Raw genomic sequence first — 17,405 nt, 5'->3', positions numbered from 1 at the left:
GCATATGAAAAAATTCTCAATGTCACTGATCATTAGAGAAATACAAATCAAAACCACAATGAAGTACCATATTTCGCAACTCAGAATGGTTATTAAAAAGTCAAAAAATAACAGATGCTGACTAAGTTGCAGATAAACAGGAACACTTAATATACATTTGGTAGGAGTGTAAATTAGTTCAACCATTGTGGAAAGCAGTGTGACAATTTCACAAACACTTAAAAATAGAACTACCATTCAACCCAGAAATCCCATTATTGAGTATGTACCCAAAGGAATATAAATCATTCTACCACAAAGACCCATGTATCCATATGTATATTGCAGCACTATTCACAATAGCAAAGACATGGAATCAACCCAAATGTCCATCAGTGGTAGACTGGATAAAGAAAATGCAGAACATATACACCATAGAATGCTATGCAACCATTTAAAAAAAAAAAAAAAAAAAAAAGAAGATCATGTCCTTTGCAGGAACATGAATACAGCTAGAGGTCATTATCTTAGCAAACTAATGCAGGAACAGATAACCAAATACCACATGATCTCATTTATAAGTGGGAGCTAAATGATGAGAACATATGGACACAAAAATGGAAACAACAGACACAGAAGCCTACAAGAGAGTGGAGTGTGGGAGGAGGGAGAGGAGCAGAAAAAGAAAATGACTTTTGGGTACAGGTTTAGTATTTGGATGATGAAATAATCTGTACAAAAAGTCCTGTGACATGAGTTTACCTGTATAACAAACCTGCACTTGTACCCCTGAACCTAAAATGAAAGTTTAAGGAAAACAACAACCACCAAAATTTTGTTCTCCTATGTAGAGGGGAAAACCTAACTAAACAAATTTAAAAGTTTGAATAAGTATGAGCGTTTCTATATTTATTTCTTTCATCAATCCCAGCAATTGGAATTGCATGTTTTATAGTATTAGCCACTAAACGATTAATATGCTATTAAAATACATATATTTTATATATTTATATTAATTTATTTAACAATTAGAATATTTCTCTGATAGTTTAATTTTACCAAGATATAGTTGATTGTAAAGAAAAATATGTAAATATATCTGTATAAAGAAAATGTGGTACATATACACCATCAAATACTCTGCAGCCAAAAAAGGAGTGAGATCATGTCCTTTGCAGGGGCATAGATGGAGCTGGAAGCCATTATCCTCAGCAACGTAACACAGGAACAGAAAACCAAACATCATATGTTCTCACTTGTAAGTGGGAGCTGAACAATGAGAACACATGGATACAGCAAGGGGAACAACATATACTGGGGCCTGTCAGGGGGTGGGGTAAGAAGAGGGAAAGCATCAGAACAAATAGCCAATGCATGAGGGGCTTAATACCTAGGTGATGGGTTGATGGGTACAGCAAACCACCATGTCGCATATTTACCTATGTAACAAACCTGCATGTTCTGCACATATATCCCAGAACTTAAAATAAGAATTTAAAAAGAAAAATATATAAATATAATAAAAATATTAAAATTTAACACTAAAATTATTTACTTTAAAAACTTATTGTTTAATACTGAAATTGAAGTAAAAGATAGGTCTGTCTTTGTTGCTTATAAATTGAGTCTTATAAAGCTAAAATTATAATAAGCAGTATAGTTTAATAAATATGTTTTCCAATTCTTCTGAATATAAAAAGTACTGGCCTATGCTAATTTCATTCATTACATTTTTTTTCTCCAATTAAAAAGTTAATAAATCGGAATTATTTATTTTGCTAACATCATAGTGAGTCTGTTACCTAAATGACTTGTATAATGTTTAATAACATAGAGGATTACTTTTGGAATGTGTAGATTGCATGAGGTCATGAATGGTTTGAGATAGATAAAGGGCTAAATTAACTAAAAATATTCTAAGTGGTTAAGTGACAATTATGAAATCTTTTGACTTTTATGTTTCAAAAGAGAATTTACTTTCAAGATAAGATTAGAAAATGTCATTATTATTGCCACTCAAGGAACTACTACTTTCTTTACTTCGAACTGAATATACTTTATTGAAAAATGTTTAGGTAGTCCACAATATACAACTCAATGTTCCTCCTTTGTTTGGAAATGTTTTCTGTACATTTAAAAAGTGTTTACTGCTACCAAAAGAATTTAGAAAGTACTGTATAACGTTCCATTTTATTTAATAGTTGTGTGTGTTATTTTTTATTTTTAATATTTGTGGATACATAGTAGGTGTATATATTTATGGGGTACATGAGATGTATTGATACAGGCATGAGATATGAAATAATCAGATCACGGAGAATGGGGTATCCATCCCCTCAAGCATTTATCCTTTATGTTACAAACAATCCAATCACAGAAATATACAATTATTATTCACTACAGTCATGTTGGTTTGCTACCAAACAGTAGTTCTTATTCATTCTTTCCAGTTTTTTGTACCCATTAACCATCCCCACTTCCCAACCCTAGCCTCCTACTACCTTTCCAAGCCTCTGGTAACCATTCTTCTACTATCTATGCTCGTGAGTTCAATTGTTTTGGATTTTAGATCCCACAAATAAGTGATGTTTCTGTGCCTGGTTTATTTCATTTACCATAATCATCTCCAGCTTCATCTATGTTGTTGCAAATGAGAAGATGCCATTTCTTTTATATGACTGAAGAGTGTTCCTTTTTGTATGTGTACCACGTTTTCTTTATCCATTCGTCTGTTGATGGACACTTAGGTTGCTTCCAAATCTTAGCTATTGTAAGTGTCTTTAAAAAATAAACTAGAATACTCTTTGATAGCGAACTGTAGAGCGTCATATGCCAGTGCACTTTTCTATATTCTGTCATTCTATTTTTATATAGTCTATTGCATCACACTAGAACCTGTATCTTGGGTTCTAGTCATGCATCTTGAATTCATCCAATGATATCTGCCTCTCACCAATAGATAGTATTATTTATCTGAAAGCACAAATACATAGATTTAAGAATTTTCTATTCTTTTAAATAATAATGTTTATTTTTTCTATTTTTATATTAATCTATGAGTACACATTTATTATCTTGGTTTGTTCATTTTAAGCTTTGCTTAAGTTATTAATGTAATTAGCTAAGTTAAAGTGTGCTATACTTTGACAAATTGGACTAATATTGACAAGCCTAGCAAAGATACATTATAATAATTTTATATATGTACAAAATACATCTTTAATTTCTAATTTTAGAAGTTACATTGTGTATTGGTCAGCATCTTTAAATATATTATTTTTAATTAGCAATGCTGTGGTAAAACTTGCTTGCTTGGTGAAGCAAAATAATGTTTAAAAGGTAGGGGACCTCAGTAGCTAGTCAAAGGAACAGAAAAAATAAATGTGAAATAGTTTCCAGACTTTCATTAATGGTCATTTATTATTCAGCCATTGAGTCATCCATTCAAAATATACTTAACTATTCTGTGCTAGGTATTTGCTGTTTCCCAGTTAGATCCACACCGCACATTTTTAAACTCGCTTTCTTGTCCATGAAGCTAACCCAGATGGTCTACAGCTTTGCTCTGCTTCCAGTTTGGTTAAAGCAGTTGGTGCCCTGGCAGGAGATATCAGGCAGAAATAGATTGAGGTCCAAGTGTTTTTACCCACTGCTCCATAAAGGTGTCCTTTGGGCTGTATCTCTTGACTGATGTATCCTACTCTACTCAAGGGATCTTCCTTGTATTACTTTCTCTACCTTGTTTCCTTGGACCTAGGAGTGGCGGCAGCCTATTCACTGCACATTTACACGTCTCTTTGTAGTAAGTCCTTTGTAAATACGCTCTGCTCTAATGATTCCAACTCTGGGTGAACCTTTTGTCTACTGCCACACCCAAATTAACGCCGTTGCCTACAATGCACCAGGTGTAGTTCTTGGTATTATCAAGATAGTTCTCTTTTATTTATTTTTCTATTTATTTATTCATTATATATTTATTATTTACATTTACATTTACATTAATTTATTCATTTTAAAAATAGATGGGACAGAGAGCTCTCTAAATTCCTTGCATCATTGAATAAATTTCGCTCTTAATGTCTTCTCACGTCTGCCCTCTCCCCGATCAGAATCCCAATCTAAAAAAGCAAAATAAACCACAAGAAGACCCTGTGGGTTATGAATTTAAAATATGTGATGTATTTTGTGTCAACATTCTTTCCATGTAAGGACAAAAGCATTTATTTTGTGTTTAAATTTAATGCAAAAATACAGTGTCTCCCTCATTAAACTCTGTTTAGATGTTTTTGACTAGCAGTGTATATTCTTCAAATATATTTATTATAACAATTTTTGACAATCAAAAAATATGGACTGCCAATGGGGATTGTTAAAAGAGGCTTTTTATTTTCATGTGTGTGATTCATAGTTACAGCAAATATAAACTAAGCTATCATTTCTCCTCATTCTTCCTTTTTTTTTTTTTTTTTTTTTGAGACGGAGTCTCGCTCTGTCCCCAGGCTGGAGTGCAGTGGCTCGATCTTGGCTCACTGCAAGCTTCGCCTTCTGGGTTCACGCCATTCTCCTGCCTCAGCCTCCCGAGTAGCTGGGACTACAGGTGCCCGCCACCACGGCCGGCTAATTTTTTGTATTTTTAGTAGAGATGGGGTTTCACCGTGTTAGCCAGGATGGTCTGGATCTCCTGACCTCGTGATCCGCCCGCCTCGGCCTCCCAAAGTGCTGGGATTACAGGCGTGAACCACCGCGCCCGGCCCCCATTATTCTTTTAAAATTTTTACTATACACTATTCTTAAAGGTAATTACAAGATACTTTTTAGATTAAGTAGCATTAAAATTATTTTAAAACATTTCATCTCCTGAAGTGTCCCCTAGAAGGTCATTCATTGGCCACAGCTCATAAAGCACACTCCTTGCATAGTGCGTGCTTAGAGGACAGCGGACTGGGTATCTGGCTAAATCAGAAGGCTAGCATAAAGAAGAAAGGGTTAACAAAAGACTGCAGTGAGATGGAGCTAGCCTTAAAGACCCACTCAGGAAATGTGAACTTAATCCTACAAGTCAGCAAGAACCATCTGCTACTAAGGAGCTTTTTAAAAGTGCGGGTTCTTGGCCACTATCCCAGACCTAATCATTCAGATCTCCCGTGGCAGCACCTGGGAATCTGAATTTGTCATGCTTTCTAGGTGACTCTTACTCATGCTAATATTTGAGAACCAGTTCTGTAGGTGGCAATGGATTTTTCAGGTTGGAGCTTTCCTTTTCTCCTTTTCTTCTTTTTCTTTTTGTTATTTTGTTATTTTATTTTATTTTATGTATTTTATTTTATTTTTTTGAGACAGAGTCTCACTCTGTTGCCCAGGCTGGAGTGCAAAGGGGCAATCTCAGGTCACTACAACCTCCATCCCCAGGTTCAAGCGATTCTCCTGCCTCAGCCTCCCGAGTAGCTGAGCTTACAGGCGCCCGCCATCACTCCCTGCTATCTTTTTTATTTTTAGTAGAGACAGGGTTTCGCCATTTTGGTCAGGCTGGTCTCAAACTCCTGACCTCAGGTGATCCACCAGCTTTGGCCTCCCAAAGTGCTGGGATTGCAGGCGTGAGCCACCACATCCAGCCAGAGCTTTTATTTTCTGTTTGTTTGTTTGTTTAAAGTAGAGGGGTATAATAAAAAACAGTAATTCTAGTGTTTAGTGTTGGGACAAGGATTCCTGGTAGGGCATTATTTTAATTGCCTACGCAATGTGGTGGTGAGAATCGGAATGATAGGGGAAACTGTAAAAGCGGAATGGATGTGGCTTATTTAACAGCTATTTAAAACAAGAAAAAATGGACACAGTTTTTTTCTTAAAATTTCTTCCTGGTGTTCAGAAAATTGTATTGTGAAAAACTGTTTTTTGCTAATATGTAGAATTACTTATTGTAAGTTGTTTCATCTCAATTGCTTTGTGCTGCAACTGTTTATGCGAAGATAATGCATTGTTATCGTGTGATTACATCTAAGATTTATTTATAAGAATTAAAGCAAATGTGTTCTGCCAAAAAAATAAATAAAACAAAATATAGATGTGAATATATTTTAGGTAGCTTAGGAAAATGAGTCAACTATTTCATTGAGAGAGTGATGAGCAACTAAACTCAAATATCCTAATGATTACATGTTTTATAAGAGCTACTGGATGAATTTAAAAAAGGGGGATTATTGATATAGTAATATATGCATCCTCTCCTAAAACTTTATTATAGAAATAAACTTTTATCTCAAAGTCTAAAATATTCAACTGAATATTTTCTTCATTGACACAACATCCAAGCACTTAATAAATTGTCAGAAATCTTTTTGCTTAGTCATAATTTTTAGTAAAGTTATCTGAATTTAAGTAAGTCCTCAAATGACAGAGATTGTCCTTTAATCATTTCTCTATCCTCAGAGTGTAGCAGCCTCAGGTACAAGATAAATTTTTAGATAAATGCCTGTAATTAACAATCAACATATATACTATATAATAAAGATAACACATTTAATCAAGGAGAAGACATGCATTCTAAATTTAGAATATTCATTTGAAATGACATATTTTCACAGAATAATGTTTTTTTTCTTTCAAGTATTTCTAATGTGATCCCATTTTTGTTGACCTTGATTTTTCCTAAGATAACTCTCCCTATTCAATCTACCTATCTAAAATGGATTTAAATTGCATGTCAAAATCTACTTAATCCTTAAATCCTTTTGGTTCAAAAGATGTAAAGGCAGTTAAATTATGAACAAATTTATTTTTGTATTCCATTTTCTTTTATCCGCTCACTGGGGAAGAAATCAGGAAGAAAAAAGGCACCTGCAAATTGGAATGGTGTAAAAGAAGCTTACATCATATTCATAAAGTCAACAACAATATGAGATGGTTTATAAATAGGTAAATGACTTGGACTCATCTCTTTTTGTGATAATTGCATTTAACGTTATTGAAGAGTTACTTCTCAATATAAATTATTGGCCATTATCTCTAAAAACTTTGAGAATGATTATTCTTCCTCTAATTTACTTACGTTTAACTAGATTGTTTTTGTCTGGAATAATGCAGAACTGACACCAGAAGATGGAAATCTATTCATTTTATGTATCATTTAAGAAACACTGGGCCAGGTGCGATGACTCATGCCTGTAATTCTAGCACTTTGGGAGGCCGATGTGGGCGGATCACCTGAGGTCAAGAGTTCGAGACCAGCCTGCCCAACATCGCGAAACCCCATCTCTACTAAAAATACAAAAAATTAGCCAGGTGTGGTGGCAGGTGCCTGTAATCCTAGCTACTCGGGAGGCTGAGGCAGGAGAATCGCTTGAACCTGGGAGGGACATGGAGATCACACCACTGCACTACAGCCTGGGTAACAAGAGCTACATTCCTTCTAAAAACAACAACAACAACAACAACAACAACATTGGATTAGAAAGTGCTTAGAAAAAAACAAAAATGAGGGGGGGAGGGATTGCATTGGGATTTATACCTGATGTAAATGACGAGTTGATGGGTGCTGACGAGTTGATGGGTGCAGCACACCAACATGGCACAAATATACGTATGTAACAAACCTGCATGTTATGCACATGTACCCTAGAACTTAAAGTATAATAAATAAAATAAATAAATAAAAATAAAAAGTAAAAAAATAATAATAAAATAAATAAATAAAACCTATTAAAAAAATAGAAAGTGCTTAGAAATATTTAGAAAGATGTTTAAGAAACTAAGAAACTAACTCCTTTTCAAATAAGAAAATGTCTGTTTTATGTTGCAAAGGATTATTGTTTTCTTCTCATTGGAATGTTTCTGTATGATAAATGACATGATCCTGTAAAAGTAGCAAAGACATGTTGCAATCCAGCCAGGGTTTAAATCTTGTCTCTAACACTCAATACTTGTTAAATCATCATAAATTTATTTTAAACCCTTGTTATGGAGAAATTCATTATTACTTTGTTCAGTTGTTGATCAGTATGTGTGAATCTCTCATTCTATATATTTTATTTTTTACAATCATCAGTGATAAGTATTATGCATGCAATACATATATATATATAAATATTTTGGTGTATTGTGCAAATATCAATATAATTTTATATGAAAAATGTGATTTTCACAAAAGATCAGCACTTTCTATGTAAAAAAAATATGCATTTTGAATTTGTTTCATGGGGTGGTGTATGTTTGCACAGGAATGTATTTAGCTAAGAAAACATTAGTGATTGTATTTAATATTTCTTTCTGCTTTTTATGTTTTAACCTTCATACTCACTTCCTGCTCGTCAACTCAATATTAGCTTTCTCTACCCGAGGGATAGCTGATCAGATTCTACCTAAATGCACATTTGCTGCTGAGAGATCATGAAAGATAAGACACTAGAGATGGTTATTGAATTTTCATAATGAAGTCCATGGTAATCTTCACATGAATGAATATATAGAATGATAAAAGTAAGTTTAAAATTGTTTAAAAAGTACTTGACAAAAATATTAGATTTTCTGTTAATAATCCATTTTCTTCAACAAGACAATACAAGAGAGGGAAGCAGATTTAGAATAAAAGAGGTTGAAGAGACATAAAACATGCAACTGTAAGCATTTATACTGAGTTGAATAAACTATGAATGATACCTTTTTTAAGAAAATGGAGAAAACAATTATAGGCGTAATATTGGATACTACTAAGTAATTAATTTTAATATTGTTAAGTATGGTAAGGGCATTAGGGTGAAATAAACAGGGCTCTGTATTCTTTTGAGTTGCTTATAGAACTATACAAGATGAAGTGGTATGAAGTCAGGGATCTTCTTTAAAATACCTCAAGAAATAGATGAAGCAGTGTGAGGAAATCTTTATAATGATTGATTCTAAATAAAGGCTCTACAGATAAATTGTATTTCTTTCTTTATTTATTTTGAGACAGAGTTTCCCTCTTGTCGCCCAGGCTGGAGTGCAGTGGTGCGATCTCGGCTCACTGCAACCTCTGCCTCCTGGGTTCAAGCGATTCTCCTGCCTCAGCCTACCGAGTAGCTGGGATTGCAGGCATACACAACCATGCCCAGCTAATTTCTGTGTTTTTGGTAGAAACTGGGTTTCATCCTGCTGGCCAAGCTGGTCTCAAACTCCTGACCTCAGGTGATCCTCTTGCCTTGGCCTCCTAAAGTGCTGGAATTACAGACACGAGCCATTGCGCCCAGCCAAATTTTATTTCTTTATTATATATGTCTATTATATAGACATATGACTATTATAAAGACATATATATATGTGTATGTGTGTATATATATGTGTATATATATATAAACTCCCAAGCATAGTGCCAAGAAGTGTATGATAACCACTAAGACACGAGGTTTGTTTGTAGGATGCTCCCCTTTAGCAATCAACCTCCATGGTACCAAAAGCCTTAAACAAGTCTGCTAAACTATGAGAGGCAACATAGAAGGAACTAGTGGCATGTGAGTCACAATATATATGTGTCTGTTATATATATGTCTATTACCATATATATGTCTATAAGTTATATAATATATATTATATATGATATATGCTAATATATATTATATAGACATATTTATTTTTTCTAATAAAATTTGTTGGAAATCATTTTAAAATGAGGCAGTTTTATTACCTATTTTCAGCATAATGCGAGACTATATATAACGACCAGCTTTCTGCTGCAAAGTACTAAAAGTACTTCATAAAATTAAAAAAAGAAAACCAACTTTGTGATTGCTTCAGTGACCTGGCAAGAAAACAAGGAATCATGAGACCAAAAACTAATTTAAAACAAGTAAGCAGAGTGATAAATGACATTTCACTGGAACTAGATTTTTGCCCCGAGGACATTATAAAACAAAGCCTAAAGAAATTGAGCTTTGTTTTTTATATATTTATGGGACTGTCTCAGAGTGTGAAGCCTTATAGTGGAATTTCTAAATACAGTTAAGACTTCAGTTAATTCTAATTTCAGTATAAGTATGCATTAAATATAGGGCCACATTCTCTCATCTCTTGCAAGAAAAACTGTCTGCCTCCAAATGAAGGGCCAGGTGGAAAGAAAAAAAAATCACTGAGAATTAATAAGGCTAGGCCAGCTTTTAACAGTTGTTCATTCTGAATTTAGTTAATCTTATTGATAAAGAAAAATTCCAAATGTGCAATTATAGCCAAGTGCCTGCTAGGCACCTGACCAAAGCAAATACAAATAACCCTGAAGAAATCTGCATGCCTCAACGAATTTCCATTGATAATAAGTTTCAGTGGAAAACGAGATCACAGTTAAAATCACAAAACACACAAGGAAATAAGACAACATCAATGGGAGATAGTAGAACAACAGAACATCAAATTATACTCAAAAAAGAAATCCATAACTGAGTTTAAGAAACTGGATGTGAACGATCTCTTCTATTTATAAGGAACAAAAAGGGATAATGAGAACATAAATACACTGCATTTGGATATTACGGAAAACTTACTCTGGTTACCTCAATGAACTGTGCTTCCAGATGACTTTATCTAGTCATGTCCTACATTCACTTTGGGCTTGGCGATTTTTCCTGGCTTGTTCAGTGAGGAACTACCAAGCATAGTGCCGACAAGTGTATGGTGAGCACTAAGACAAGAAGTTTGTTTGTAGGAATGCTCCCTTTAGCAGTCAACTTCCATGGTACAAAAAGCCTTAAACAAGTCTACTGAACTATGAGAGGCAACACAGAAGGAGCTAGTGTCATGTGAGACACCATTTTGAATGTGTTGGCATCAGCTAGGCATCTAGGAGAATGCCACCACATAGATGACTTTGGCTATGTCACATGGAACTGAATCTAGTCAACACATAAAGAATCACAAAAATTAGTAAATCAGTATTGTTTCAAACCAGCAGTAGGCAAAATTTTTATGTAAATGGCCAAGTTGTAATTATTTTTGGCTTTGTGAATCATAAAACCTCTTTTCCAAACTCTCAGTTCCGTCATAACACAACAGCAGCCACAGTCAATATGTGTACAAATAAATATTGCTCTGTTTCCATAAAACACTATTCATGGACACTGAAATTTGAATTCCATATAATTTTCACTTGACACAAGTTATTCTTTTTTTATGACCATTTAAAAATATGAACACCATCCTTGGCGGACCAATGTGGCAAACAGGTACTGTGCCTAATTTGGCCTGCAGCCTGCAGTTTCTGACCTCTATTATCCACTACAATTTTTTCATCAGTTTGTTACACATGAGTAAATAACTGAAACAAAAATTGTTACCTGAAGTTGGGTACTGCTGTAAAGAGTCTTGCTCATTATATCTCAGGTCATTAGTGCTTTATTCTAATGTAACTTCTATTTGGGCCTCTTTCTATTTCTATCGTATAGTCCATGGATCTACAGTATTTCTTAAGATAAAATCCAAATTTGATGAAATGTTATTTTGCAAGTGAAGAGTATTAAAAAAGGATTCTTTCAAAATACTATTTGTAAGTTATATATTCAGGTATACTATTTTATATAGGAAAACACATGGTAAGTTTATAAAGCAAGACGTAATCTTACCAGACCAGTAGAAAAATCAAATGTTGAAATTTTTTGGTTAGGTTCAATCAGCTTCACCATCTGTCTGTTTTTTCTTTTGTTTTGTTTTGTTTTTTGAGATGGAGTCTTGCTCTGTTGCCCAGGCTGCAATGCAATGGCGTGATCTCGGCTCACTGTAAGCTCCGCCTCCCGAGTTCACACCATTCTCCTGCCTCAGTCTCCCGAGAAGCTGGGACTGCAAGTGCACGCCATCACACCTGGCTGATTTTTTAAATTTTTTTTTTTTTATTTTTAGTAGAGACGGGGTTTCACCATGTTAGCCAGGATGGTCTTGATCTTCTGACCTCGTGATCCGCCCGCCTCGGCCTCCCAAAGTGCTGGGATTGCAGGCGTGAGCCACTGCGCCTGGTCCATCCGTCTGATTTTTAGAGAAAGCTATCTGAATCTATGTATTGCTCATGATGGTTCAATTTTCAGTCTTTGGTAGAAGTTTCTTGGATTAGTCTTTGAGCTATAGACTCAGGTTCAGGCAGACATAATGCTATATCATTGGTAATGGCCATCAAAATGCAACATCTATACTCTGATCTTAATAGTTAAACAGGTCATTTTTATAGAAATAGCCAAGTATTAGTTTGTAACTGAAGAGTATTGAAATGTTTCTGTGTCAGGACTATGCAGTCCTGATTTTGATATCTAATATACAGTTTTCCTTTGCATTGTGAGATATCATTTTACTTTTGAAAAATGTCTGGTATTAATTTGCTGGGACAAAATTTTTCTATTATTGTCTCATTCAAATTTTAAATAACATAGCAAAAAGATTTTTTTGTTGTTTGTTTATTTGTTATCTCACCGATAGTGGGCTACACTACTATGTTGAAATGAAGTGAGATTCTTGGTGAGAAGTCAGATTTAAATTGAAATGTAGCTGCCTTATGTATCTCCGCAGGAAAAAAGTGATTGTGCATCGCAGTAGGCTTGTCTTGACTATTCCCAAGCTTTAGGAAGTGAGGCAAAGAGAAACCATAGTTCTCAGAATATAATAAAGCAGCTTGACGATTAAGTAATAAAATTTATGCTTAAAGACCGTTAAACTTGGCCTTATCATCCAATGCCTATCAATCTCTTTGGGTAGAATTAAATTCCTTTGGTACCTTTAATATCAGATAAAACATCAATGAGGAATTTTATCTTGGTTGATGGGGGAAATTAGGTTTTTGGTAATCACAAGAAAAGACAATGAAATGACTGACAATTACTGTTTGCTTATCCCACATAGGCAGCATCCGGGAAAATGTGCAAAAGAGTTATTTATATTGGCTAAGTTATATTTTCTAACCTATAAATCTTCCAGTTGGAGTAGGTATATTGGATTGGCTCATGTGCTTAGTCCAACTTTACTTCTGGCTCCTAAATAAATAGAGATTTTCATCCCAGTTTCCTCCTCCTAGGGGACAACTTCTCCTCTTATTGGTAAGACATCTATTTCTTTTTCTTCAATGCTTTTTCTTTCGTATAATGGTTCTCGAACTTTAAAAGATGCATTAGCATCCTCCAAACTCCTGACTTCATCTTTCTTTTTAGACATTAGTGCGCATTACTACTTTATTCCATCTGGTTTTATATTTCAATCCAGGAACAAACCAGTGGAAAACAGACAAACTAAAGATTGAGAAAGTAGTCCTTAGTGTCAAGCAACTTTATCAGAAATCAAAACTTTTTCTCATCAAGATTGAATTCATCTTCTACATTTTTCATAAAATAATTTTCAGTCACATCATCTATGTTGAACTAAAACATCAGAAATTAGCCCCTTTCTGTTATCAAATCTTTGGTCAACCCTGGGTCTTAGATTCTTTTGAGGGAAAGGTTGACCTCAAAAGAATTTGCAAGATGATAGTTGAGATTGCAAGTAATGAAGGGAGACTAAAAGCTTTTGCTCCCATTTGGGGAATGATAACTTTTGTGCAGTTGGCTTATGATGATTGTGATTATGGCATGGGACTTGAATTAGGAATGGACCTCTTTGCTATGGTTCACACTATATTCACAAGGTTGCCTTTTATCTTTTATGTATAATCTGTTGAAGAGGAATCTGTTTACAGAAATTATTGAAGGACATCTGGCAAACAGAGAACATAGACCAACTTGCTGCATGAGTGAGGTAGTTTTGTTTGGTATACAATATTTCTAAAAATTAGTATGAAACTTGTGATTTTTGTTTTATTTTTAAGGAATACAAAAAATGAATTGATGAAAACATTTACTAAAAAATGAGTATGAGTTAGGGATGAAAAATAATTAGGCCACAATGATTAAATTAATGTAATAAGCTATTTTACTGAAAAATTCAAAGTCTTAATTGGCTAATCTGAAATGCAAAATGTATATAAGTGAATTTACATATAGGGTTTCCAAAAATCATTCAATTATTAAACAGTTCTCAACAAAGACTTTATGGAATTACTTCCATAATATCCCTAGTTGGGGAAAAAATACTTTTTTTAGTTATGTCGATTTCATTTGTGCAATTGTTACTATTAAACAAAATTTAGTCCATTTTATTTTTTCTTGTTCTAACCTCCTAACATAAATGATAAAGAACAAGTCAGCAAAATTCCCTTTATATAAATCAACTCCAGCATGAACAAAGAATATGAAAATTATTTAAGACATTAAATTACATATAACTGGTTTTAACCATATTACATATTCAGCATTTCCAAAGCAAATGATATGAAATACTCGAATTCACAAAAAGACAAATATTGAATGTTCTTACCTATATGTCTGAGCTAAATATTTGATTACATTGAAGTAGAGAGTGAAAAGTAGTTAACAGAAACTGGGAAGAGGGAGTAGGTGAGGGGAAGAGGAGGTTGAAAAGAAGTGGTTTGGCACACGCTTGTAATCTCAGCACTTTGCAAGACCAAGGAAGGCCAATCACAAGGTCAGGAGATTGAGACCAGGATGGTCTCATAGAGACCCCATCTCTACTAAAAATACAAAAATTAGCTGAGTGTGGTGGCGCGGGTCTGGAGTCCCAGCTACTCGGGAGGCTGAGGCAGGAGAATCACTTGAATCCAGGAAGCAGAAGCAGCAGTTAGCCAAGATTGTGCCACTGCACTCCAGCCTGGGTGACCTGAGTAACAAAGCAAGACTGTGTCAAAAAAAAAAAAAAAAAAGAAAAAGTGGGTTAAAAGGTGCAAGCATACAATAAAGTAAAAGAAATAAACTCGATGTGTGATGGCTGCGATAGCTATACTTAAAAATGTAGTATATTAGTAGTTGAGTGATGGAAACCCTAAGTACCCTGAATTAATTGCTATGCCTTATATATGTATAACAGTATTTCTCATGTACCCCATAAATCTGTACAAATAAAAAATGAAAATACATAAAAAATAGCCTCACTCATAACAAACATTTAAATGATATTAGTTATCACTGATTCTTCCTAGTCCACTCGTGTTCCATTGCACATTATAATAATAAGAAAACGTTATTAACAGTCTTCAAGGCAAAGATTTCATTCTCCATGTGCTTTTGAACGCAGTAGTCAATCTTCATTTGAGGTTTTTCTTTCTCAAATGCAGTTTCAGTTTCCTGTGGTCAACTGTAGTCTAAAAATATTAAATAAAAAATTCTAGAAATATACAATTCATAAACTTTAAAGCACATACCATTCTGAGTTTCATGATAAAACCTCACACCATCTTCCTGTGTCCCAAAGGCCATGAATCATCCCTTTGTCCAGCATACCCTCACCATATACACTACCTCCCTGTTAGACAGTTAAAAGCCATCTCAGTTCTCAGGTCAACAAACGATTATATACAGGGTTGGAACTAGCCTCCATTCCAGGCATCCGGTGGAGGTATTGAAATGGATCCATCATGGATAAGCGGGGACTACTATATCAGAATGTAAGTTAGATTTATTGGCATTTTAAATTCTGTAGTCAAGTTTTTCTATATATTCCATCCAAACAAGTTTTATTGTTTGTTTTTAAAAAGTTATTTTTATGCTAACATATTTTATAACACCTATGATGGGAAATACATGGAAAGGTAAAGTAGGTCTGGTGGTAGTTCCTCCCCTCCTTTGTTGTTCTTTTTATAGATTTAGGGGAAACAAAAATGTAGTTGTATCACATGGATATAGTGTTAGTGGTGAAGTCTGTGCCTTTAGTGTACCCATCACCCAAACAGTGTACATTGTATCCCACAGGTAGTATTTGATCTCTGCTCCTGCCCCACCTTTTGGAGTCTGCAATGTCTATTATTTCTTTCTGTATGCCCATGTGTATCCATTGTTTAGCTCCCACTTGTAAGTGACAACGTGTGGTATTTAACTTTCTGTTTCTGAGTTATTTCTCTTAGGATAATGGGCTCCAGCTGCATCCATGTTGTTGCAAAGAACATTATTTCATTATTTTTTGACTACATAACATTCCATGGTAGATATTTATATCACAGTTTTTTAATCTATTCATCAGTTTTTGGACACTTAGGTTGATTCCATGATTTTGCTATTGTGAATAGCGCTGTGATAAACATACAAACGTATCTTTTGGATGTAATGATTTATTCTCCTTTTTATATATACCCAGTACAGGACAGCTGGTTTGAATGATAGTTCTATTTTTAGTTCTTCGAGAAATCTCCATACTGTTTTCCTTAGAAGATGTACTAATTTACGTTCTCATCCACAATGATTAAGTGTTCCCCTTTCTCCACATACTCACCAACATCTGTTGTTTTTTTTGTGTTTTTAATAATAGCCATTCTGACAGGGGTGAGGTGGTATCTCATTGTGGTTTCAATTTACATTCCTTTGATGATTAATGATGTTGAGTATTTTTTCATATGCTTTTTGGCTGCTTGTATATCTTCTTTGAAAATAAACAGGTGTCAATGAAACAGAATAGAGAACCCAGAAATAAAGCCACATACCTACAACCATCGGATCTTTGACAAAGTCAAAAGAAGTATTCACTGGTGAAAGGACATCCTATTCAATAAATGATTTGGGGAAAATTGGATCACCATATGCAGAAGAATGAAACTGAACCCCCCTCTCTCACCATTGCAAAAATTAACCCTAGATGGATCAAATACCCAAATGTAAGATCGGAAACTCTAAAAATCCTAGAAAAAACCTAGGAAAGTCTCTTCTGTATATTGGCCTAACCAAAGAATTTATGATTAAGTCCTCCAAAGGAAACACAACAAAATCAAAAATAAACAAATGGGACTTATTTAAACTATAAAGCTTTTGTTTAAATAAGTTGAGAGACACTCAACACAGTAAACAGACAACCTTCAGAATGGGAAAAAAATGTTTGCAAATACATCCAACAAAGGGCTAATATCCAGAATCTACAAAGAACTCAAAAGCTCCACAAGGAAAAAACAAACAAATGACCCTATTTTAAAGTGGGCTAAGAACATGAACAGGCATTTTTCAATAGCAGTAGTATAAAAGCAATGAATATAGACTTCAACAAAATATCAAAAATTAATACATATATTTCAGTTTAACATACATTTCCTTTGAGAGGATAAAATAGCAAGTATTTGGTTCTTTTCGTAACTTTTATTATGCAAATGTAACATTTTTCAGATACAGAAAAAACTAGTTTACATTAAAGTTGTCATTTAAAACATTTAGAAACTCATGAACATCTGAGGCCACAGACATGGTTGGACAATCTTAAATAGCATTCAAATTATATTAAATATAAAAAGAAAGTAAGCAAAATTTGTTTCTTATGGTAATCAACTCACCCATTTGCAAGGTCTATTTATAGATGATAGCCTTTGAAAAGAAACCTGAAGAAAATGAAGTTGCTAATCAGGTTGATAT

General features: G+C 34.2%; 1 protein-coding gene across 3 annotated transcripts in view; it reads left to right on the top strand.

Moving 5' to 3' along the window:
• The window catches only part of CDH18 (cadherin 18), a 1,123,324-nt gene that overhangs the window by 425,469 nt on the left and 680,450 nt on the right, over nt 1-17,405 (top strand). Inside the window, exons 3-4 of one of the 3 annotated variants that reach the window (XM_025387867.1) lie at nt 4,456-4,591; nt 7,862-7,866. The exons of the other annotated variants lie outside the window; for them this stretch is intronic. The gene's annotated coding sequence lies outside the window, so the exon portion shown is untranslated. The remainder of the gene's footprint in view (nt 1-4,455; nt 4,592-7,861; nt 7,867-17,405) is intronic. 3 annotated transcript variants of the gene reach the window in all.

The sequence above is a fragment of the Theropithecus gelada genome, chromosome 6, assembly GCF_003255815.1.
Source record: "Theropithecus gelada isolate Dixy chromosome 6, Tgel_1.0, whole genome shotgun sequence".
NCBI classification, from domain to species: domain Eukaryota; kingdom Metazoa; phylum Chordata; class Mammalia; order Primates; family Cercopithecidae; genus Theropithecus; species Theropithecus gelada.
This window is presented reverse-complemented; position numbering and strand designations above follow the sequence as displayed.